Below are 26,999 nucleotides of genomic sequence, written 5' to 3' on the forward strand. Positions count from 1 at the left end.
TTTTACTAATGGGATACAGAATCCAAACTTCAGTGACCTATAACTTGAGCATAATCGCTTTACAGATGAATGAACAAAATGAAGCCAGAGGCTTAGGGACTACTAAGGTTAATACAGAGCATTAATTTTTAAAATTCTTGATATCCAAACTCTTTCCATTTCTTTCTATTCTGCTTTCATCCCTTCTTCGGGTTTAACTTATCAGGCACACGTTTAGGTACACAGGTCCAAGGCAGACAACTGGACCTTACCCTCTTACAGCTCTCCAAGTGCCTTTATCCTTAAAGAATTCTCTGTTGGAAGCACAAAGGTACAAGGAATATTAAAGAGAAGGCATCTGCCCATCAGATAAAATGCAACTATATGCGAAGGAAGGACCCAGATATTAGAGCAGAAAGATACTACAGGATAAACTGTTTATTCCTATAATTAATCTTGTCAAATGAACTCTCATAAGCAAGAGAATTACTAAAAATGTATTCAGTATTTTGAACTGCACAGGAGAATGAGCAATGGCTTAGAAATAAGAGGTTGATGTGGTCACGGAGAAAATTGTCTGGCATTCTGGGGCAGGCACAAAGGAAGTTTCCCTTCCAGATGAGGCATTTCCATGGCCCCAGTGGTCTTCTCCATGTTGGCTCCCTTTTCTTTGCGGAGCTGCGATCAACGGTCTGCATAAATCCTGCTGCAGAGATATAAAGTGGCTCTGGGGGACCAGTGTGCTCTCCACCTGGGGACCTTGAGAAACATCTAAGTTTCAGAGCCCCACCCCTGACCAATTCTCTGAGAGGGGCTTAGGAATCACTATTTTTGATTCCCCTAGTTGATTTGTATACTTTTGGGTCTCAACTCTCAGGCACAATGTGTTGTCTGGTAACCACAAAGGGAGAAAAGACAAGATCAGAGGTTTTCCTGCTGGCCTGAGGTCATTAGGGTCTTCCTTTTAAAGACAGTATTATATTCATGTTATGAACTTCAGTAAGATATAAGACAACTTCTGGCTCACAAAGAAAATGAAACACAAGAATGGCTACATTTAAGGAGAGACTGTAAATCTTCACTTTGAAAAGGGCACTCTCTTTTGGGTCTTTTGAGATGTGTCTTTGCCCACATGGGGGGCAAGGGCACCGGGACAGATTCAGCTAACACTTATTGCATGCAACTATGTTCCAGAAACACATACATTTAATGCTCAAGCCAACCATAGAAGGCAGTCAGTATTATCCGCAGTTTATAAATGGGATGTAAGACTTGGAGAGGTTAAAAGTCTTATCTAAATTCATTCAGCTAATATAACGCAGAGGTGGGATTTGCATCAGATCTCTGAAATTCACAACCAGTATACATTTTCCACTGCCTTTGTGCCACTACCCTTCTGGTTCTAAAATTCAGGGTACCATTAGTAAACAAATGAGAGAAAAAGTAAAACTATAGAGGAGATAGGAATAAAGAGGGAAAGGCTACTGTATCTGGCGAAAAGGAAATATGCAGGCATTCCTTATGACCATTTAATAGAACTATAATAACCCTTACAGCAAAGGGGAGTAAAGGAATCTCTCTAAACTGATGACTTAGCACCCTTGAAGTTGTAGGTCAACAAACAGGAAATATTCACTTGGTTTGAACTGGAACATAGAGTTCCCATCTTATGAGAAATTTATAGGATTGTCAACATTGACAAGTGGTCGGGTCAGCTGTTGAGTTTCACATCTTCCATGGACAGAGCAGACTTACTATCCCCCTGGAGCAATGGTTCAGCACTGATTCATGAAGCAATAGCTCTCAATTAGGAGCCACAGCTGCCACTTCCTATATCAACCAAGATTTCCTGGGTGGTCTCTCACCATACCGTAATTATTAATGTAACTTTATTTATGGACTCAGACAGGTCTTAGCACAGAGCAGCACGGTTGTTATCCAGTGAGCCAATACAGCTGTGCTACATTTGTTACCATGTCCCTGATGTAATTTCACAAGCGTAATATTAATTTTTCTCTCTTTTCTCTGTTTTCCTATTGCCTCTGTTTTGCATTGGTGTTTTTGATCAATGTAAGGATTGGCTGAAGAAACCTGGGGTTTAGAACAAGACAAGGGTGGTAGAAGGAGCTGAGGCTTTGGGGCCTGTGTTCTCTGAGTTTGAATCCTTGCTTATTTGATTTTAGAAAATACTATATTTTCCTGTGGTCTGAGTGTTCTCAAATTCAGTGAAATGGGAATGTAAGAGTTATCTTACTGAATTTTTTGTGAGATAAACTCTAAAAAGTGCCTGTTTAATAAATGTTAATCATCTCTCACCCAGGAAATTTGGCTACCATAATTCACATACTAAGGTTGATGTTAATACATTTATTATGATAACAAGAGCTAATACTTATTGTTAGCTCTTGAACAGGCCATCTGTCAGGTCCTGTACTCAGAGCTTTTGGTGTATTATCTCATTTAATCCTTCTAACGAGTACTATGAGATAGGGACTGATGGTACCCCATGGTAAAGATAGGAAAACTTTGACCCAGAGATGGGAAGCACCATGCCCAGGAAGTCCTATTTCAAAGCCCATACTCTCAATCTCTTTATATCACTACTTCCCATTATTCTAGAAGAAGAGTTCTACAACAAGACGATATACAGAGGCAGCACAGAACGGTGGTAATGAGCAACGGTACCTGAGTCAGGATGGCTGGGTTTGAATCGCAGCTCTGTACTTCTTAGCTATGCGTGCTCTGAGCAAGTCACTTATTCTCCTGTGCACAGTCCTCATCCATTACATAAGGATAGTAGCAGGACTGTTATGAGAATTACTAATGATTTTAAATATGTAAAGTGTCTGTTAATAAAGCATTTCCAGGTAGTAAGTCTGATGATGAATGTCTTCAACACTGCAACCGTAAACAATCTGTGTTTTTCTTTGATTTTTGCTCCTCTCAATGATTACAAACCTTCCTTACAATTCTGCATCAAATAATAACTTTGCTAGTGTTTTATGAACTAAAATAATATCTCAATTTCTTCTTAATGCAATAACCCATTTTAATAACCCATTTTGGCCTCTGTGACATGAACAGTAGTAAAACCCATTTAGGTCAGTGAAATCATAGGGTAAGAAAAAGAAGAAATAAGAACACGGTCTTTAAAAGCAGGCACTCATTAGACTAGAGACCCCATCTGACACGGTAGCCATACCCACCATACACAGACTGTAATTTTGAAAATTCATGCTGTAGCAGTGTCATCATTTTTAAAGACCTACTTTTAAAGACCATATTTTATTTTTTAAGGTAAAAAAACTTGAGTTCAGAATTTGAAGTTTGAAAGTTCAGAATTCCCTATAGTTGTCACAACTACCTGTGCTACAAAATCTAGTACTTTCATCTTGTCTGTTTGGTATAAGGAGCGGGATGCGTGCAACATTTTACTTAATTCTTGCGGCAGAGAATTTACCAGATTCTAATTTTGAACTTTCCTCTGGCCAGCAATTCCTGGTTTATGACTTGTAATTTGAAAGCTGTGCATCAGCACACTATACAATAAAGTAGCACTTAACACATTTCCCTTTTTGAATGATCCTAAACGAAAACAAACACAACTGAATGATGCCCCCAAATAGTTAAATATATTGGTCATTTATAGAACTTAAAACAGTGCCTTTTTCTTTTGTAGTTTTTTGGGTTAATCTTTTAAAATCAAGAGTTTAATTCATGGCTGAGGCAAATATACTATCAGGTTGAAAGGCACACTTTAAAAATACTTGTACTGGGACATAATGCTTAAGTTGAGAACATAGCAGAAGTCCCACCAAATGAAATCAGCTAATACAACTTTCCCTTTTAATACAAAACTACCATCCATCTCTGGCTTGATAATATCAGTCTAGAAAAAGGTTTTGAGTAAACACATTTGCTGGACAGTTGAGAGAGAGAGAGAATAAATGAAAACGGAGAAGAGAAAGGAGAGACAGAACAGTTCAGCATGTCACTCAAAGGAGTACGTCTCTCCCACTTCTCATAGCTCCAGGATACACTATGGCCCAGCTGAGAGAGAGGTGTGTCTCTTGGTCCATGTGTGTCTACTAATTTGGGGCCCCTGGCCAGCTCGTCTCAATTCCCTACTGATAAAAGGCTACCATGCACCAAGTTTTCTGTTTCATTCTCAACACTGTACAGGGTATCCACTCAAAATCTGGTCCAACCTTGAGAATCTGGAGGTTCACTAACCCCTCTTACAGTGTGCAAGATGATGGAAGGCCATGGAAAGATTAGAGATGTGGCTGGGTGGAGTCTGAAGGTTACTGAAGGTTACTTGGGACAAAACCATCATAAAATAGAGACTTTGCCTCTCAGATGTGAACCAGACACACTTTAGGGGAACACGTGAGCAGTGTGGTTTCTTTGGGATTCAATCATAGGAAGCCCTAGCCTTGGCAACATTCATGAAAGTCTCCCAGAATCGCTCTGGGGATCCTTACTACCCATGCAGGACGCTTTTACTAGGATGGAGAAATCAGGAAAACCCTATTTCTTGATCTCTTTCCCGTATTTGACAACTCCACTTTGTTCCAGCAAAGTCCCTATGGAACAGGTTGGATACTAAGTCCATTTCATTCTAAAGAAGACTTCTAACCATTTAAAATCACCTTGGAGTTGATAGCTCTAGGCTGACAGTGGCCACCTGCACTCATGAATTTACAATGCTTGGATAGGTGCTCAAGATAAAGGCTATGTTACCCACTTACTTGGGGCATCTGGTTCAGGGTTCCAAAAGGACAACTACAATTACAGCAATCGTGCGCTTCATAAAAAAGACTTCTATATTCTATATATTATCATCACATTCAGTAATCTCACATATTTTATTTCAACTATTAGCGCTTGATGTGATTACAAAGTAATAAAACTTACCATTTTAATCATTATGCTGGCATTCATATATTTAAATAACATTATCTTTAAAAGTGAGTACCTTGGGAAGTTTTAAATAAATCCCAGTGAGGTTGTTACTACTCAAAGGACTTTTAAAACTCTTCCTTGGGAATTATCTTTAGAGTTAAATTAATTCATGAGTCACATAAGAAAATCAGTCCTATTACTTTTTAGTCCGAACCAATCTAATTTAGTAATACAGTGAAAGTTTTTGGAGCAAATAATTTCATTATCTGGAACTGGCTGGTACTGGCATTTTCCTGTCCTTGCTTGCAATTTCCCCAGGCAACTACAGATAACTGGGGTAGCGAATATAATGGAAGCATTTAAGTGTCACTGCTGCTCTCTGTAATATTATCCCCAGTAAATTTATGTGGCCTCTTGTATGACTTTGAATAACATCATGGTGTAAGGAAAATGGGGACAAAAAGCCCTCAAATAAATTGTAAGGCTTCAGGTCCAAGGGCCATGTCTTCTCTCTTTCTAACCCCTGGCCCCCTAAACATTCACTCCTTAGGTCATTTAAGATAGTTTTATGCTCATAATAGGTGCTCAGTAAATATTCCCAATGCACTAGGTTGAAACCTACCTTTCTATTTTTTTGCTTCCAACTGAAACCTACATTTCTTAAAGAAAAGGACTCTGGTTTCTCCCCTGAATGGCTGGCTCACCACCAAAGTAAACAGGATTTCCAGAACATTCTCCATTTTTTCAACCTGTCACACTGCTTTATAGCAGTCAAACCAAATCCTTGTACTGAGCTACTTTATTTTCAAAATCTCTGCAGAAATCACCTCCACTCCATGCTCAGGATCATGCTTTTCGGATTTAATTATGTTCACAGGTTCCGGTAAATCATTTCATCTCCTGGCTGTTCTTTTTGTGCAAGAGGAGGTTGCTTTTCCAGAGTGGGAAATAAGCCCCAGGGAGTAGACCATAATTTTCCAGGTGTCAGTTTTCAAAAGCCCTTTAAGGAGAACCAGCCTTTTTGGCTTTGTCTTCTCTTTAATGGGGTTTTAAGGCTTCTATTACTTTGCAAATATCAGGTGCCCTGTATCTTACTGCTTTGATAATTTCCTCTTTCTCTGAATATTTATCTTCAGTTTATTTTTCCCAGATTCATTAATTAAAATATTTTGTTTATTTGTTTTTAATTAATTACTGTTATTATTTTACAAATATTCCTTATTTCATTGATAACATTCCAAATTAGCACCCCTTTAAAAAAATGTTCTCAAGGATCTCAGATCTTGGGTTTGGTATATTTATATACTTTCCCTTGTGCTAATGAAATGTTCATGACTTCCTAAACCACAGATTTTCATAGCTGGATAGAAGAAGGAAGGAAACTAACATCATGTTCAGGGGAAATTTTTATGCATACTTATAAAGCAGGTAGCATTTATCTTTGTTTACAGATCAGCAGCTTAAGGCTCAGAGGTTAAGTGATTTGTCCAAAATCCCACAGCTAGGAAGTAGCAGTGTCAGAATTCCAGCCACGACTGCCTGACTCAGAGTCCAAGCGCTTGGGCAGGCTTCTCAGAGGACCGCTCCTTTCAGTTTCATTTTTCAAATACTCCTCTCATTTGATGGAAGTTTTAGGAAAATCACTTGTGCTTTTTGAACCTCTTAGAAAAGATTATCATTACTGATTCCAAGAACAAGATATATTGGTCAGGTTTAAGAGACAGGATCTTAAGGGCTAAAGGCACTCCAAGTTGTCATAAGTTTGTTGAGGATGCTACAAAAACAAGCAAAGTCTGAAACGACCCAAATCTGCAGGCAGTTGCCGTACAAGCTGCCCGTCAGGTACAGGAAGTATTTCTATTCATTTCTATTACCATTTTAATTTCTCTCAGTAATAATAACAACAGTAATAATAATAGTTACTATTATATATTATAGTATGTAGTATATAATATAATGTACACTATATACTATATATACACTATCATATACATAGTATATAATGTATAGTATATACTGTATAATATAATATTACTATTATTATTAATTTAGAACAGTCATACTAAGGAAGTAGGGTAAGACAAAGCTAAGCAAAATGTCAGCTTTCTGTTGTTTATTAACAAAGGGAGTGAAAAGTCCCCGTTCTGAGGCTTTGGGTAAAGAGAGGAATAAGGCTCTAGGAAAAGCCAGGAATAGAGATGAAGCCAGGAAGACAAATTATTTCCCTTTTCCTCTTCCAAAACATATACACACATGTCCACAAACTCCTTGCACTGCTGGCTATGTCCTCCTTCACCGGAGACATTAACCAGAGAGTCTGGTTCCATGACAGAGTCTCTGCCATCCTGCTTCACTGTTTGGAACAGCCCACAATTTCTTCTCCTTTGAGAACCCCTTATGGCTTACAGAGTCCTAGAACACTTGCAAGCAATGTGCACATCTTGGTCACACCCAACCCCTGTAAAGGCGAGAGTCTAAATATAAATATTCCTATTTTTGAAAATAAAGGGAAGAGCCTCAAGAGGTCCGTGACTTTCACATGGTGGGGCAGCTACTCTAGGCCCGGTTTTCTGACTATGCTCTTTCTACTTGTTTATACTTCTTGTTGCTGGAAATCTCTGGTCTTAAAATTTTTTTTTTTAAATTAAAAAAATTGAGATAAACTTTATACACAGTGAAAACACAAATTTAAATTTATACTTCAACGATCTGACAAATGCACACAGTGTCATCAAGCCCTCAATTAGGGTACAGAACACCTGATCTTCTTTAATTTATGGTAGAGTAAACTCTAGGACCACTGAACAAGTCTATTAAAGGGAAAGAAAGCCATACTCAGGGAAATACAACATATTTCAAAATTTTAAAGTAAAAACTCTAAAAGCTATATTCAAGGAAATACAACTTTGGGTACTTGATATGCCTAACGTAAGGCCCTTTTGCCAGGAGGGAAGAGGGAAAAACAAGCTCGAGTGCTGGTTTTTCTAAGCTAGCTGTCTGTGATTTTCTCTCTGCTTCCTTCCAGTTGATGAGCTTCTCTGCTCTGCATTACGCTTGCATGGAAGACTCCTAGGAACATATGAGAATTAGATTTTCCCTTCATTTTTACTTTGGCTCTTGATTTGACTACACTATTAATATCACACTACAAAGCTCTCAGTGGCAGTTGGCTAATTAGTCTTATTCATATTGAAAAAGGACCATAATCCCATCTTAAACTTTGCACAGTGCAGCTCAGTGTTTTCTACTCAGATGATTCTCAACCATAATGTTATAATTACGCCATTTTCTCAGCAGCATCACCCAACTACTATAATTACAAAGCTAAGGCTATGTTTAGAGTGTACTGAAGAGAATGGAATTGTTTCATTTTAAGTGATTCATTTACCTCCTCTGTTGGTAACAGAAATGCATGATAATGGAAGAGTCATGGTTTAATATGCTTCTCTGAGCAACAACTTCAGATACTGAGAAGCCAAAAAAGAAAATAAAGCCCCCAAACCCCAATATGAGAAAGTAAGGGAGACATGATTCCCAGTCTGGTTACCACAGTGACTCCTCGTTTGGAAATCTAGGATGGGCAAGGGAATGGAGGTTAGCATGCTGGCGGCCACTGTGGGGTCTCAGGATGCCCTCAGTTGATCTGCCTTGTGGCAGGACATCCCCATGCACCTCAAGTCAGTTTGCAGGACTGACATCGTGGCTCTGAGCCTGTAAGATAATGACTCATCTAAGCACAGGGAACTTCTGTCCTGCAGGACCATCCATTCCTTTATGGATGAAAGAGTGGATAGATATTTCATTCATATCCACTACGGGCTAGTTCCAGGTGCTAAGTACACAGCAAGGAACAAAGCAGAAATCTCTGTTCTCTTGGAACTCTGATGTATTTTAGATCTGTCTTTTGCTTATTTACCCAGATGAATAAAAAGAAAGCTTTTACTTTTTTTATTTCATTGACCTATAGTTGATTTAAAAAATTGTGTTTGTTTCAGGTGTACAGCAAAGCGATTCAGTTATACACACACACACACATATATATATATATATATACACATGTATACACACATATGTATATTCTTTTTTCAGATTACAAGATATTGATTATAGCTCCCTATGCTATACAGTAAATCCTTGTTTATTTTACACGTAGTGGTGTGTATCTGTTAATCCCATACTCCTAATTTACCCCTCCACCCCCCCTTCCCCTTTGGTAACCATAAGTTTGTTTTCTATGTTTGTGAGTCTGTTTTTGTTTTGTAAGTAGATTCGTTTGTATTATTTTTTAGATTACACATATAAGTGATATCACATAATATTTGTCTTTCTCTGTCTGAGACTTCATTTAGTATGATCATCTCTTCGTTCACCCATGTTGTTGCAAACTGCAATATTTCATTCTTTTTTATGGCTGAGGAATATCTCATCGTGTGCGCGTGCGCACGCGCGCACACACACACACACACATCTTCTTTATCCATTCATCTGTTGATGGACACTTAGATTGCTTCCATGTCTTGGCTATTGTAAACAGTGCTGCTGTGATCATTGGCGTGCATGTATCAGAAAGCTTTTACTTCTACTGTGGGTGATGCAGACTCACCCATATTAGCTTGCATGACAAAATGCCAGTCCACTATAGACTGAAAGCCACCATTTTCTTGACATATGGGCATGTATTCGGTCTGGCAAAGAGAGAAATGATAAATGAGTGGAACAGCCTGGGGTTAGATGTGCTGGGTTCATTTGTAATCAGCTAAGAGAGAACACCCTCCAGCTCTCTGACACTGATGGGGTAGAGATTGATACTTCATCTCCAGTACACCTCTCACTGGCTTGCCTAAAGCCTCTGGTTGAAAATGTTTCATAGAACCTTGACATTCTTTGACTTTTCCTGCTCCATGGAACCTTAGGTGCAGGAGGAGTAGACGATAACATTGTGGGAAACCATAAAGGATGGCTTGGTGGGAAGACATGTCTAGGTATGTGTCTCATGTTTATATTTTAGGAATTACTTCTCAGGTGTATGGGGTTTCCTTTTCTTTTTAGAGCAAGCTAAATTATGAACCAATTTTGATAGCTTTTAGGCCAACAAGCAGATGCCTATGGTGCAAATGATTCCTCTCCTGGGTTCTGAGACATCCAACGGCTGAGCCCAGGCCTCTTAGAAATCAGTCAGCAACACTAAGGGAACTGAACAGTCTTTGAAATGAAATTCCATTATTTCTGGTTATCACTTAGATTTCCTTCTATTTATATGGGCTTGAATGACTATGCTACCTGCAGTGCTCTCAGCCTCTAAGCCCCTGACCTAGGACAGCAGGGCAGGAGTGGAGAGGAAGTAGGCCGAGTGGCATGGACAAGGACAGGGGTGGCCATATTGCCAACATTTCCTGTAGGCTTGAAAATGGCAAGCCTTAAAGTTGGACCTTCAAGAACAGACAGCTGGAAAGTAGAAATAAGAAAAAGCCTGCATTTAGAAAATTGCAGCTAACTGGTTCCCTCTTCTGTCCTCTCTTTTTGGTTTGTGATTTAATCAAAAGCCTATTGATTATCTTTCTTTCTTTCTTTCTTGTTTTAGGAGCGGTAAGAGGCTAATCCAAGGCGGCAGAATGTAAACACTCCATTGTCACATCATCTTGGAATCTCTACAGGGACACAGCACTGTTCACTATAATGTGACTTCAGTTCTAGGAAATTGCTTGCACCAACATTAGACCTATAGCAGAGCTTGTGTGCAAGCAAATTCACCATGGTAGGTAACAGCAGCAATGAAATCTTCAGCCCAATTGAGTTCAAATATGACCTAGAGCCATAGTCTTAAATTCTAGACAAGTTGTTTTCCTTGCCACTTGAAAACAGGGTATCATCTTTCAGCATGAACCGTTCAGGACCACACACTTCAACACAACGCATGTCTAGTTAGCTAGAACTCCACATTTTCTGGTTTTCCCATAGCAATTTTCTAAACTAATGTGTTCATATAAAGACTTTTCCACTTTTCATAGATGGAATTCTGGTCACCAGTAAAGCTAATTCATGGTTTCCATTGGGGATGTGAATTGTGTTTTCTTGGGGGTGGGGATTGAGATCATCTGTTCATGATGGATTACTCTACATTTATTATGGAATTTGCAAATACACACAAAAACAGCGAGCACAGTTTAATGAACCACTATATGTTCCCCACCCAGCTTCAACAATTATCAGCATTTGACCTATCCTGTTTTGTATTTTCTTAACCTATTTTTTTTTAATCATCTGCTTTTACCCGTAACTACCTACATATGTATATTTAAAAGCTAAGGACTCTCTCATTTAAAACAAGAATCCAATATCACACCTAATAAATTAATAATGATCCCTAAATATCATCTAATATCCAGTCTATGCTCAAATTTCCCAAAATGTCTCAAAAATTTTCTTTTGGCTATTAGTTTGAATCAGGATACAAACTAGGTCCATGCAATGTCTCAAGTCTGTCCAAATCCATGATACTTCCTTTCTCTTTTTTTAAATTACATCATTGTTTTGGTTGAAGATAGTTTCCTTTAGCTTACCGAATTCTTAAAGAGTGATTTAAAATATCCCTCTTGACCTGTTATTTCCTATAAACTGGCATTAGATCCAGAGGCTTAATTTGATTCTGTTCTCCTCTCATGGAAAGAATCTGTCATGGGTAGCTGTGAACTCCTGTATTAGGGACATATTATGTCATATGATGACAAGACTGATCTGTGTTCAAAATGTTGTCAGCCTGATTCACCTAGAATACAGCATACTTACATACTTTTATCATTCACTGATGATCTTGTCTAAATCACTATGTCATTAGGGCTTCTAAACTGGGGATTTCTCTAATCCTGCCATTTCATCTGCATTTATTAGCTAAGTATGTCTGTATAAAGAACAATAACAAGCAAAAGAAAACAACTTTCCTTCACCCTGAAATGCAATTCGTACAAAAATTCAAGGTAATTGCTTGATTATTTCCCTGATGTATCAGTTTTTATAATAATGAGTAGAGGTCCTAGTAACCTCCAAAGGTGACCATTTTTAAAAAAGTATCATTATGAACTTACTGATGCCATTCATGTTTTGATGTCATTTTTAAGGGACTGTAATGATAAGAATAGAAATGATGAAGTAATTTCGTCTTTTTTCAGCTATTCTGAGCTTTTTTCAGAAAAAAAAAGCATACTGTGTGATCTTGGCTACCTTTCCCCTTTCCATTCCCCTCTTCTCCACTCTATCACCCTACTATTTTACTAGGCTCCTTCCATAAAAATGGCTGAAAGCAAGACTCAAGACTAGATGACTTCTAAAAATCCATGCACATATACCAATTGTCTAGGGAAACCCCTTTGTATATTTAACGAAGGATTCACACATACTCGGGGAAGGGTCAGTACAGACATCGATAATCTAAATGTTTGAACGCTGTGGTAGACTCACGTGCTAGACCCAGGCCATGCCCTCAGCATTGAGCACAGCTGCAGAAGTGCCACAATCACTAGCCACCTGTGCTCCTTTGAACACTAGTGGCCACTGGGGTAGCAATAGGTAATCCCTTGAAAAGAAGTTCCCTGGTCAACTATTTTCAGAAAGTGCTGTGGTTCTTTTATTTCTCTTGGATATTCACAACGCACCCAAACAGATTAGAGACTCTGAGTGGTTCTGTGATAAAGAAGCCTGTTTAACTTTGCATGTTCCCGCATTTCCCAAGCACTGGAGACATGGTAGGCTAAAAAGTTAAGGTCAGAGTTCTTTGCAGGGGTGTGTGAAGAATATTTGTGGAGGAAATTAAAAAAAAAAAAACTTATGTACAACTATTTCATATAAAATAAACAATAAGGTCCTACTGTATAGCACAGAGAACTATATTCAATATCTTGTAATAACCTATAGTGGAAAAGAATCTGAAAAAGAATAACTCTCTATTTCTCTATCTATCTATCTATCATCTATCTCTGAATCACTTTGCTACACCAGAAACTAACACAATATTATAAATCAACCATACTTCAATTTAAAAAATACATATCTGTAGTGGGTTAAATTATATTCTCCAAATATATGCCCAAGTCCTAACCTCTGGTACCTCTGAATGAGCCCTTAGTTGAAAAAAGGTCTTTGCAGATGTAATTAAGGTAAGGATCTCAAGATGAGGTTATCCTGGATTAAGGCTCTAAAGTCAATGATGGGTGTCCTTATAAGAGAAAGAAAAAAGAAAGGAAGAACAGACATAGAGACACAGGGAGAAGGCAATGTGAAAATGGAGATAGGGACTGAAGTGTTAAATCTACAAACCAAGGAACACCAACGATTGCTAGCAGTTTCCAGAAGCTAGGAGAGAAACAGGAACAAATTCTCTCTCAGAGCATCCAGAAGGAATCAACACTAACGTCACCTTGATTTTTGACTTCTGGCTTCCATAACTGTGATAGATTAAATTTCTGTTGTTTTAAGCCTCTAGGATTATGGTAATTTGCTACATAGCAGTCCTATGAATACAATATGCCTGAATCAATGAAGACTGATTCAGTAGATCTGAGGTAGATGGCATTTATATTTATTGAAAATGTCCACAGATGATTCTGATGGGCATATACACCAAGAGCCACCACTTTAGGATCCTTGGGGTTGACCTGGTTATATTGACATCTTATAGGATTTAGCCTCTTGCTGTGACTCTGGATGGACCAATAAAGCCTCCTGCCCTTTACCTCCAAGTCTGTTTTTCAGAGAAAGTAGTCCTAAAGAAAATGTTTTTGGGTTATCCCTTAAGTAGTAATTGGAAATAGTTTTTTATAGGTGGTGACGATGGTCAAGGCTATGTGAGTAGAAGGAAGTAATTATGGGTTCAGAGGGAAGAGGGGAAAATCAGCGCTTGTCAAATTAGCCATATGGATCTCTCTTGAAGGGAGCTTTCATTTTGCAGCCTGAACAGGGCTGAGCTTCCTTTCTTTTGGTACCTTGAGAAATCTTGGTCTCCTACGACTTCAAATCATTCTAATTCACTTCTAATCTTCTGGACTCAGTTTCCTTCTTTTCCTCAGCTGCCTGAGGAGGCTGCTTCTTTCATCCCCAGCTTCTATTCATCTGAAAACATCTTCTTTCTTTTCCCAATTGTTCTCATTTTAGCGCCTAGACTCCCTGGATGTTTTTGATGTACTTCTTCCCTCTTAGTCTCCGGTTTCTCCAAAAGGAGTGGGAGGGTCCTATGCTAATGAACTCAGTCTTTGCCTGACACTTTGCCTCACCCTGAATTCCTTCTGTGCTGAGACAAAAGAACCTGAGCTTCAGTAAGTCCTGAAACCAGGCTATTCACATCCTGGTGAAATTCGTTGGGAAGCAAGTTAATATGGACTCTGATTATGCTCCAATGGCTTAAAAAAAAATACAGTCTTCTCTAGAAAACGTAAAGGCACAGTGCTAAGAGTCTGTGCTGATCTGAAGCCCTTTTTTGAAGCAGATGCTACCTTACTAGAACCAATTGAGCAGGATGTAAATTAAGGTCAAAGCTGTCCACATTACACCAGAGACCTCCTGGCCCCACAGAATATCAATTGGCAAGAGCTCTCCCAGAGATCTCCGTCTCAACGCTAAGACCCAGCTTGACTCAATGACCAGCAAGCTCCAGGGCTGGACACCCCATGCCAAACAACACCCCATGCCAAGCAAGACAGGACAAGACAGGAACACAACCTCACCCATTAGCAGAGAGGATGCCTAAAATCAAATCTAATGACTAATAAATAAGGCACCTGCTCTTAAAAATACCTCCGCAAGGAGAGGTTTGCAAGACAGGCACGAGTTGGTGTATGCTCCTCTGCTCTTCTGGTTTGACAACTTCTCACACTGAGGCTGATTAGACCCTAGGAGGTTATTTACTCATGGTTTAACCAAGATTATCCAGTCAAAAGCTAAATTTGGCAGAAGGTACCAAAGAAAAATTTCAGAACTTTTGCCCTAGCTGGTTCTTCACCCAGGAAGTGGTGAAGTGTGGTGAAGGGGAAGACAGAGGGTAGGGGTGGTGAGGGCAGGATGAGATGGTGAAGGAGGCATTCCTTCACCGTACAAACTGCAAAGCTCCTGACCCAGCTCTAGGAGCCAGTCACAGTTCACCTACAACCCAAGTCAAACAGGCTGTCACAGCCTAGATGTGTACTTAACCATTAGTTAATATATTATTTGTTGCAGTTGTTACACTTGATTTGGAGAGACTCCTTACAGCCGAACTTCTGAAGCAAAAACAAATTTCAAGTTAGGGGCTCCAGGGCCTTATAAATGTATACATATAAAAGAATCCTAGCAATAAAACAGTACTCGATTATTGCCAAATGACTCCCCAGGCACTAAATGTTCTAAAAGCTCAGAGAAGGAAGCTTGGGTCTGAGTTTAGTTCAGCAGGGGGTAAAGTTGCCCTTTGGAAAAGTAGAAAAAGTCTGTTTTAATGGCACACCTTTTAGCTGTCTATGCAGCTTCATTGCTTCTATAGCTAAGGACAGTCTTTTTCAGGGGAAAGAGGAAGGAAAGGGAACAACATTCTACTAGGTGCCAAGTACTGTGGTAAACATTTGATCTAATGCTGCCTCAGGACAGCCCTGAGGCAAGACAGTGAAGCAATGAAGTCAGCTTCCAGGCTGCTCCTTCCCCCTCTTGCCCACCACCTCCTCCTTGTGACGTCCATCTTTCTTGCCTGGTACCCATGTCTCATCCTCTGGACATCTGGAGTCTGGCAAGCCTCTCAGTCCCTCCCTTTCAGTAAGTGCTCTCTGCTTCCTCAGCTCTAAAGGGCCAGCCTGACCTATAGTCCAGGTTGATGTGCTTATAGCAGAACATGAAAGCAGGGCTTCTCAAACAGGTGTCTTTTGGGATACGAAATTAAGTTGTGTTCTTTTTGCAGAGATAAGTGACAATGAAAAGAAATATCTCCAACATTAAAATTTATTTTTTAAATCAATTTTTCTCAAACTGGCCTGTACAGGCATTCTCTGGAGTCTGTGAGAATTTTACTTCCTTAAAAAATAAATTACTCAAAATAGAGCTACCCTATGATCCAGCAATCCCGCTCCTGGGAATATATCCAGAGAAAACCATAATTCGAGAAGATACATGTACCCCAATCTTCACTGCAGCACTATTTACAATAGCCAGGACATGGAAGCAACCTAAATGTCCATCGACGGAGGAATGGATAAAGAAGATGTGGTACAAATATACAATGGAATAGTATTCAGCTATAAAAAAGCACAAAATAATGTCATTTGCAATGACATGGATGGACTTAGAGATTGTCATACTGAGTGAAGTAAGTCAGCCAGAGAAAGACAAATATCATATGATATTGGTTATATGCGGAATCTAAAAAAAATGGTACAAATGAACCTATTTACAAAACAGAAATAGAATCACAGATGTAGAAAACGAACTTATGGTTACCAAGGGGGAAAGGGGGAGGGGAGGGATAAATTGGGAGATTGGGATCGACATAATACATTACTATATATAAAACAGGTAACTAATAAGAACCTACTGTATAGCACAGGGAATTCTACTCAATACTCTGTAATGACCTATATGGAGATAGAATCTAAAAAAGAGTGGATATATGTATATGTATAACTGACTCACTTTGCTGTACAGCAGAAACTAACACAACATTGTAAATCAACTATACTCCAATAAAAATTAATTAAAAAATATACTACTCCAATATGAGATATATTCTACTAGATCCAGCATCCTTCTTATCCTCCCAGAAAATATACACAGGAGATAAGCTCTGGTGAGTGGGGTGAGGACGTGGGTAGGATGCTTCCAGAAACCCAGGCTACTACTACTTTTTCAGGAGGAGTAATAGCAGTAGTAGCAGCAGCAATAGTAAAAACAATAAAGTATCTAATATTTATTCCTTACCTACTTTGTGCCAGGAATTTTCCTGTGTACCTATCTGCTCCTCACAATGACCATTTGAGATATATGTTAATATCTCCACTGACAAATGGATAAATCAGAGTTCACAGCATGTCAGCCGTATGCCAGGCGCACACACACAGGACCAACTCAGGGTCTCCAGCTCCCCAGACTCCAAAGTGCTCATCCCACAGCCTGGGACACCAACTGAAACCAATAACAGAATTTGCCACAATCACTAGTGGCTGATAAGAACAAACACCTCCAATACTTTTGTAGGACCTTCTTGTCTGCTTTTCCCCACGAGAAAGAAAAATGGCAGAAGAGGAAATGCATCTGCTGCTCTCAGATTCAGGAAACAATTCTCCTCAGTGTTGGTCTTAGTGTTGTGGAGAGGATGTCAAACTCAAACACCATGAAATCTAAGCTAATGCCTCCCCCCCACTTCCCTTCTGCATTTGCTCTCAAGTCATTCCTGGAACTCATGTGGCATTCATTTAACCAATAGTAAGCCCCCATTTTGTATCAGGCCCTGTTTATGTTGTGGAGGAAAGGAGCAGAGCATATAAAGATGAGGGAAGATCTTCCCTCTGAGAACTTACAACTGAAGGGAAGCTACCATATGTACACAAGCCACTTGACTTCAATGCAAAAGATGCACAACTTCAAACGCTTTTGGAATTCAGAAAAAGAAGAGCTTCTGTCGCAGTAAGGATGCTATCCAGGTGTTTCTCCATTTCTCCGGGGTTTGCTTGGCAGGAGCTTCGCAGTGACAGGTGCACAGACCCACTCCTGCAAATATTTGCTCTCCAATGAATCCAAATTTGTCGTGTTAAAATTCTATTTACTAAGGAATATTAAGTGAGAAAAAAGAAGAGCTAAAGGCTGCTTTTCCATAACATATGAAAATGAAAATATAACCTGTAGCAGTAAAGACATGAATGTTACTTGAGAACATGTTGAGGACACACAAAGGCCATTCATCTGAACGGTAACATCTACTACAATGTTGTGAGGTTTCTGGTTTACGAGTCTTTCACGGTGCACGATTTCCTAAAAGGAGAGTCTTCTGTCTGTATTCTTCAGCGTGAGTTCAGTGGCAGCAGTCTGTTTATGGACGATCCACAAACCTGTAAAGTCAAGTCTGCCCTCAAACTGGAGCTGTGTGTTACACCGACTGTAACTCTTCATAAGATAAATATTATGTGATAATGATGACATATCTCAGACAGTTCAGTTGCAAATTATTGCCCATTCAATCCATCACCAAGCATTTACAGATGCTCAGCTTTCATTTGGTGGAATACCAATAATAATAAAAATGTACAAGTCCACACCGATCAGCAGATACTGTTAATCTTACTTTGCAATAGAGTGTATTTCAGAAGAGTTGACTGTGAAGGAAATTCATAAAGTGAATCCTGAATTCTCATTTATGTCAGTTACCAACTGAAAATAATTTTCTATAGGAGATTAAAAGACAACAACCAATACAAACATGATGACTAGTTCCATAAAATACCTTTTTATAGAAACAATCTTTTTCTGTTTATAACAGGGGTTGACATACTTTTTCTTCAAGGGCCAGATAGTAAATATTTCAGGCTTGTGGACCTATGTTTTAGCTACCCAACTCTGACATTGTATCCCCAAAAGAGCCATAAATAATCTGAAACAAATAGATCTGGCTGTGTTGCAATAAAACTTTACTTACAAAACGACTGAGGACAATAGTTTGCCAACCCCTGGTTCAAATAATTGTTGACCTTAAAAAAAAGTAGCTGATTTTGTATCATATATTGTGAATTACATGCAAATCAATTTCCTATAAATTATATATATTTAAAAGCCCTTTGAAAGTTGTATAACCTATTTTCTAAATGATAAGTTCTTTATTTAGTAATTCGTCATCTCTTATTTTTGGTTTAAATATATATTGCATATATTTGCCATAAGGTACTCTATTATTTGAACTTCTACTTAATGGTCCTATGTTTGAATTCCATAAATCTTTTTATAAATATGGTGTGTAGTCTGCTTTCTCAGTGCATAGATTAATCTGTATTAAAATCAGGGGCCACCTGTATGATGAATTCAAGGTTTTTTCCTTAGTGCAAAAGTGCACATTATCTGAAAAACTGTGCATCACACGTTGGAGCTGGTATGAACAAAGGCCTTTCTGGAATGACAGAGCCTAGGCCTTTCTGGAATGACAGAGCCTAGGCCTTTCTGGAATGACAGAGCCCAGCCTCTGTCTCTCCCTAGAGAGGCTTCTGTGCACAGAAGCCAGAGTTCTCTTGAGAGCAGTGATTACAGAGTTGGTTTTGAAGCTGTAGAACTAAGCAAGTCGTCAGGGCTGCAGTCTGGAACTCAAAGGTCACAGTCAACTTTGGGATGCTTTAACTTTCCAGTCACTAAAAAGAGTTCACCACCCACTGGGGTCACCTAGGGTGAAAGAATGTTTGTCTTGGATTTCACCCCTGAAAAATGTGTGTTATGCTTTGGAAGAGAAACCATACTAGGAATGGGTATGTAGAGTACACACAGGCCCACTGGAATTTTTAGAGAGATGCTTAATCATCCTCAGACTTCAAAAAAAAAAATGTTACTTCTACAGTCGAGGCTTTCCGAGACATATGCCCACAGATTTCTAATTCTTTTCTTACTGTTTGGCTTCCAGAATAAACAGACAACCTTGATATATGTTGACAATCAGAAAGGACCTGCAGGGGCTCGAGGAGGCTGACCTTGAGCTGTGGTTTCACTCCCCCTCTAGACGTTCACTAACGCTGGTCTGAGCGCGTGCACAGAGAACAGGTCTCTCGTAAACCCAGTGGGAAATATCTACTCACCACTGATTATGGCTCAGCAAATTGCTGGGAGTTGAGGAGGATAAAAAAAGTCAAGCCCTAATATTTATCTTACAAAGAATCCTTACCTCCCAACAATTATATGTGAAAGCAGGGAGTGTATAATGAAGCAGTAACACTGGGAAACTAATAGCAGGCATTATCTGAGTATTTCAGCCTGGAAAAAGTCACTGTCAAGCCCCTATTTTGAGATAACTAAACACTGTTATTTGAATTCTCAATAACATGCATTATCTACACTTCATTTTGCTCATCTAGGAGCAGATACAAAGCATCGCATGGACGGTACCTTCTCTACTCTCTTGTTGGTCTGTCAAACAGACTTGGGAAAGCTGTTTTGTCTCTACCTCCGTTTCTTCTTCTATAAAGTGCATAAGTCTACCGGCCTCCCTCCAACCTCAGAGAAGCAAGGAAGGGGGATAAAGAGCCTTTGCAGGATGCTTGGCATTATCAGGATATCAGTGCTGTCTGCGAGTCAGGATGGGCTACCACTAGTTTGGGTGCAAGGGGGAGCCAACATAAACACCGTTTCCTTAAAAGGGATCATAATAATCTGTGTTTACTTACTGAATCATTTGCTGAGTTGTTTATAAACAGCAGACTGTAAAGAATTCAATGTCAGCTTCGATGTCAGAGTCCAATGCTGCTCTCTAATGCATGTCCAAAGCTCAAGTTCTTTGTAACCAAGAAAGGCTGCACATTCTCTCTGAGATACCGTTCCTGCACGGACACACTTCCCTTATGTTGTGTTTCTTTTACGTGTACGGTCAGCTTGTGCTTATTGTAGCTGTATTGTCAGTTAATAAGCCCTTAAGGTTGAAACTATCTGATGAAAAAGAATGATTAAGGCTGAGAGGGTCATTCAGCTCTTACAGGGGCAGGGATGGGTCACAGGCAGGAGAGGGGCTGCTATTGCCTTGGCAGCCTAAGTGCCCACAGGATAGCACAGTGATGACACAGAAACACACCCCAAGACTAGACCATGACACTGGTCCCATGACCTGAAGCTAAGGTTCTGTGGAAGGCTTTTGGGAAAGACTGTAAGTCTATTAGTAATGGACGAGAGAAATGTCTCCTCCTGCCTATTTTAATTTCTCTCCTTTCATAAATGACCGCCGGAGGACGTAAAGGTACCCTATGGTAGCCAAAGAATACTTAAGATACCAGGCAGAAAACTTGGCTTCTATTTTTTGAATTTTTTTCGTGTGCATGCAAAATCCACTGACTGTTTGTTAAACACTCGGCATTTGCCAGGCCCTTACAGGTACTGTAAGATACAAGGATGTAAAAGACGTAGCCCTTATCCTTAGGAATAGTACAGTCTATTAGAGGGAACAGAAAGTGCATGAGTCTCCATTAGGTTGAAACAAATGACATAATGATATGATGGTCCAAAATAGAGTTGACTATGGGAAATTTCATACAGTTCAATTCTAATTCTTGTTGGAATATAAATAAGAGCCCCAAGAGAATACAATAAACACCGTGGGACCAGGTACTATCCTAACTACTTTAAATGTATCAACACTTGTAATTCTCACCACAATTTTATGAGGTAGGTACTATTAGCATCTTTATTTTAGAAGTAAAACAAAACAAAACAGAACTAGGTACAGAGAGGTCATGAAACTTAGGTAAGATCAGGCAGGAAGTAAGTAATAGAACTGGGACTTGAACCAAAGCTGTCTTGCTGCAGAGGCTGAGTTCTTCAAGTACTGTGCTATATACTACCTCTCCTAGAGAGGGAGAGAGAAAGGGCTTCAGAGATTCTAAGATGGAAGTGTGCATTCTCTTGGGGGAACTGGGAAAACCTTTGCGGATAAGGCGATATTTGAAGTATGCCTTAAAGATAAAATCCTTGAAGGACTGTTCCCACCTGGGAGGTAAGAAGAGGGAATTTCTGACAAAGGGGTCATTATGAATGGCTATGATGAAGCAAGAATTCAGGGGACACAAACATGGGTGTACATAGTACATAAGCGAGATGAGGCTATGTTGTGGGCCTTCTTAAACGCCAGAGAGATGAGTTTATTCATAATTTAGGAAACAGTGGGGAGCTACTGAAGACGATGGGGCAGAAGAATCACTGGATCAAAGGTAGACAAGAATGAATGTGGAAGCAGAGGGTAGGATGGCTGGGGACAGGGAAATAATAGGAGGTAGGGAAGAAAAATTAGGAGGCTAGGACAGGAGTCCAGCTAAGAATGTACAGTAAGGACCCCAACAAGCAAAATGACAGTTACTATATTAAATTTTTGTCTCCTATAAGTGTCTTTATTGAAAAGTAACTCACCATTGTAAAGGAAGTTGTTGAACTTATAAAAATTGAAGCAATTCATTTCTGTGCCCATCTAATATGATAATCTTCTGGGATTCTTTCAAAACTGCATTCTGACCTCAGTCATGGATGTTTATGTTCAGGACGCCTGTTTTCATAAAATCTTGGACAAATTTATGCTCCAGATGCCAGTCAATGAAACTTCAGTAGTTTTCTCCAGTTGGATATTCATTTTATTTTGAGGTGGAAATGCCACTGATCACACAATTGACACTTTCATAGTAATATGTGACAAATTCAGTGAAAAGGTGTGGCTTTAATAAAGACAGGAAAAATCCCCCTCAGAATGATGTGCAATCTTTTAATAATTTCTCTATGTGTTTAATAAGTCTTAAGTATTTGGCCCATACGATCATCAAATCCTCTGCCAAAAACCAACTGTGAGAGAGAAATGACATTACTGGAAAAACACAAAGCACATGGGACCACAGCAGCCTAACTCGGGAGTCTGCCTTCTTCAGGAGCACTAACAACGTTTTGCTTTTCTCTAGAAGATTCTAACCATCCTCATCACTCTCTCCCACAACTAAAAGCAGCTTTCTTTGTAGTAAGTTTGCACCGTGACTTCTTTAAAGTATACAAAGATGCCTACCTCTTTAAACCGTAAACTCCGTCAATATCCTTCTCATCCTATATGTGGGTCTTTGCTCCGATTTATGCCTCTGCATAGGTGAAGTATGCTGCTACCCACGTGCATGGGCTAAAAAGTCCTCATGGGACTTTTAAAAATAGCTCTTTGTTTCCAGAAAATATTTCTCAAGCCTGTACTCTGCAGAAGGTATGTTAGTATGTGCCCATTACCACACAAACACCTATTCACATGGATTAGGTCCACGCAAAAAGCAGGCAGAAAGCAAAGCCCCGAGGGCTTAGAAGCTGGGACAGATACTTTTTGGTGAGCAAGAGAAGGAAGAGATGAACGCAATGGGCAATTCTTTAAGTGGCGCATGGCATGGGTTAATTTTAGCTGGTCCGGTTTGACCGCGTGCTTTTTTTCCAGAGTTACGGATGCTTGGCAATGCTATGTATAGACTGTGTTAACTGAAGATAAGTGATGTGCTGTAGTCATGGGTCCCTGAGTTGTTTCAGGGCAGAATATGTCAGCTTGTCAATGCTGCTTAGCAATGTAATTAAATTTATGATTTGCACCTAAATTCAGTGGAACTGGGGGCTGATGGTAAGGCTGTCCACATAGCTAGGGTGCGCCTACACGATGAGCTCACTCTAGGAAACTCCATCACGAGCAGACTTTGGGCTTCCTGGTACCAAGGTGCTTGGCAGGCACACAGGTAGTGGTTCCAGACCTGGTGGGTGTGACTGTGCAGTGAGAGGACGAAGGGGCCTACACCTGGGCTCTCCAGACCCCGGTCAGTGCACTCCCCTCATCTGCTGTTGCCCTAGTGTATCCTTTGCCTGTAAGGAAGCTATCCTCTGAGTATAAACCATTTGATTCCTATGAGTCCTTTTAGCAACACTGAAGGTGATTAATGGGCAATTAACACAGGTAGCGAGATCTCTTCCTCCATGAATGCCCCCCCTCCACCCCCCGCCCCTGAGATCCAAGAGGCTCCACGATAACAAGGGGGGCTGGTGGGAATTGTCAAGAGTGCTGAAGGGTGGGTAGCCAGGGAGCTATTAAGGATACTTCCATTTAGTTAATTTATTTGCAATATCATTTATTACTTACAATGTTCAAGGTACCATTTGAAGTACTGTGAGTTATACAACTCTGAATAAGACACAGCTGTTCATAATCCAGATGGGGAGATAAGAGAAATACGCAAATAACTACACTCCAAAGCAGCGTGTAATATATCCCCTCAGAGTGATACGAAACCGTGTGACCTCTCAAAGACACACACAGAGGAGGGAGGAAGTGCTTCAGGCCAAGGGTCAGAGTGTTCTGGCTGAACCTTAAAGTATGGGCAGGATTTATATTTCCAGAATGCTGGGTGAGGCGGAAGGATGATAGTTCTGGAAGATGGGACGGCACGAGCAAAGTCCCAGAGGAGGGAAAGCATAGTGGTCCTGGGGAGTAGTGGGTAGTCTAGACTTACAAGCTGGGGTCAGGTGACAGATGGTGGATTTGAGTGTCTTGGGATAGGATTGCAGTTTAAAATTTAGGCAGTGGGGAAGGTGCTAAAGATAGTTAGGGTTATTTAGAACAGAGGGATATGTTGGATTCTGAAAATCGTTATTGGCAGAGGAAGATGGATACAAGGAAGGAGAGACGGGGTAGGGTGTGGAAGGAGACAGCTACTCAAGGGTTATTGTGGTAGCCCAAGCGTAGAGTAAAGGTGGCCTGCAGGAGGGTCGTGGCCTTTATTTACGTTTGGACAGTTCTGTCTAGGATTCACTCTGGGAGGGTTTATTTATTTTTCTTCCACAAGGTTTTGCTTTGAATCTGAGAATTCAGAAAAGTGCACATAGGAAATATATACATTACAATTGTGAACTGACAGTTCTTGAACAATAGCTTTTTGTGTAAAACTATCTCCTTAGGGGGAATATGACCTCCCTGAGGTCAGGACAATACCTTACACATTTCTTTCTTCCTCAAGGTGTAGAGCTAGCCAGTGCTGGGTGCATGGCAGGGAGTTAAACATTTGTGATACAGTGACTGTGTCCACAGTGACACAGTGAGGATACGGGAGCCCTAGGGTCTGTTGCGTCTCAGTGAGATGCTTGGATGATAAAGGTGGCCATGTGTCCTAGTGAGTGCACTGTGGAAGGTGCCTAGTGATACAGACATATCCGTTGATGTGGGGTACTTTATCCAATCAGTCCTGAGACAGAGGGCAGGTAACTTCAGATAAGGAGAAGCTGGAAGGATAGGATTCTTCCTTGCGTGGGGAGCTCAGTGTCTGTGTGACGTGCCACAGATGAAGGGTAATAGCTATTATTCTTGTTTATCACAAGGACAGAAGATCAACATATGCCAAGTGACTGGCAGCAATTTCAACACATCTGCCATACTCAGAGGTTGTATTCCAACAAGGCCCACAGCTTACGGTCCTCAGACCCCATGACTTGACAAAGACAATGGCTTGGGGAAATCTTACCACCACTTTGGGGGCAAGAGAAGGGCAGTGTATTGTGGTTGTGTGTTGGGGAGGGTTCCAGTGTGGGATGGAGCACGCACCATTAGTAAACCATTCTTAACTGATTCCTTCTTATTTCCTTACAGAAAGCAGCAATAAGTCACATCATCTGCTGAGTGAAGGCTTTGGAATATACTGGCTGGGATAACCCAAACATAAGCAACAGCTAATCTTTCTACAACCCCTCACATTAATTAGGGAGCAGATTAACATGTCAGATGATTCTAAAACAGGAGGGTTGTAGAGTTCGCGGTCTGGCACAACTGATGAATTGATGACGTTTGTTAAAAACAGCACCAACCCTCCTTTTCAGTCACCTCCAAGAAAAATGATGTTTACATCGCCTATTAGAAAAGGACTCTGCAATTTAGTCACAAAACCCCAATTATAGTTTCATGATGCCGTTATGATCCCTGAAAGAGCAATGGCTTAAACACAGTCAGGTACACTAACCTCCCTTCCTTTATTTTGTAATGTGGACTCGAGCACATACTTCAACTGAGGAAAAGAAAATCCATCCTTAGAATTTAATTGAAGGTGCCTACTATGTGATCACGTTTTTTTTTTTTAGGTCACGCGAGGGATTTAGAAGAAGCAGAAAACATAGGCTTTGCCTTAATTAATTGAGACATAATTAATTTGTGCAGCGCACACAACTCATTGAGTCCTGCACATGGTATGAACACATGCATGAAGATGTTGTGAGGTAATGCTATCACGGAGCAGTGGACAGAATTTCAGAGCCCAAGGCGATTTGGTTGAAGGGACAAATTTGACTGTCTGGTAATGTGATCACTAGGTAAAGAAATATCTCAAAATAATAATGACAATACAATACAGGACTTATAAAACAAAAATGCAGATTCCTAAACTCAGTAAACTAATTGTTGGCCCACAATAAGTTATTTTATGTCTTTTTTTCTTTGCATTAATTTGGGCTTACTTAACCTCTAAGGATAAGCTTATTAGAAAAATAAAGAAGCATTCGTTTTTTCCAAAGAGGAAATGCAGGTGGCTAACAGGCCCATGAAACATGGCTCAACACTGATAATCATCAGGCAAATACAAATCAAAACCACAATGAGATCTCGCCTCACACCTGGCAGAATAGCTAACATCGAAAAGAACACAAATAACAAATGTTGGCGAGGATGTTGAGCAAAGGGGATCCTCATGCACTTTTGGTGAGAAGGTAAATTGGTGCAACCACTGTGGAAAACAGTATGGAGCTTTCTCAAAAAACTAGAAATAGGACTACCATATGACCCAGCAATTCCACTCCTGGGTACAAACAAAAACACTAATTTGAAAATATATACTCACCCCAATGTTCACAGCAGCATTATTTACAATTGCCAAGGTATGGAAGCAACCTACGTGTCCATCAACAGATGAATGGATAGAGAAGATGTGTTGTATGTACAATGGGATACTACTCAACCATAAAAAGAATGAAATTTTGCTATTTGCAGCAACGTGGATGGACTTGGAGGATATTATGCTAAGTGAAGTAAGTCAGACAGAGAAAGACAAATACTGTATGATATCACTTATATGTGGAATCTAGAACAATCAACAAACTAATGAATAAAACAGAAAAGAAGCAGACTCACAGATCATAGAGAATAAACTAGTGGTTACCAGTGGGGAGAGGGAAGGAGGGAGGGGCAAGACGGGGGTAGAGGAAAGAAAGGGTTATTATGGGATTATATGAAATCATTTGCATGAAACTTTTGAAAATTGTAAAGAACTTTGGAATTTAAAGGATCTTTCGTTCAATTAAAAAAAAAGGGAAAATAAAGAAGCAGCCTTGCAGAAAAGTTGAAAAAGAAATTCTGAAAAAAAAATTTGTTAGTTTGCCTGTGTAATTTCAGTCAGTCATTCATC

At 39.9% G+C, this 26,999-nt stretch overlaps 1 protein-coding gene across 3 annotated transcripts in view; it reads right to left on the minus strand.

The window, feature by feature from the left end:
- GHR (growth hormone receptor) overlaps window positions 1–26,999 on the minus strand; it is a 274,756-nt gene that overhangs the window by 51,237 nt on the left and 196,520 nt on the right. The window lies entirely within an intron of this gene.

The sequence above is a fragment of the Delphinus delphis genome, chromosome 3 (genome assembly GCF_949987515.2).
Source record: "Delphinus delphis chromosome 3, mDelDel1.2, whole genome shotgun sequence".
NCBI classification, from domain to species: Eukaryota; Metazoa; Chordata; class Mammalia; order Artiodactyla; family Delphinidae; genus Delphinus; species Delphinus delphis.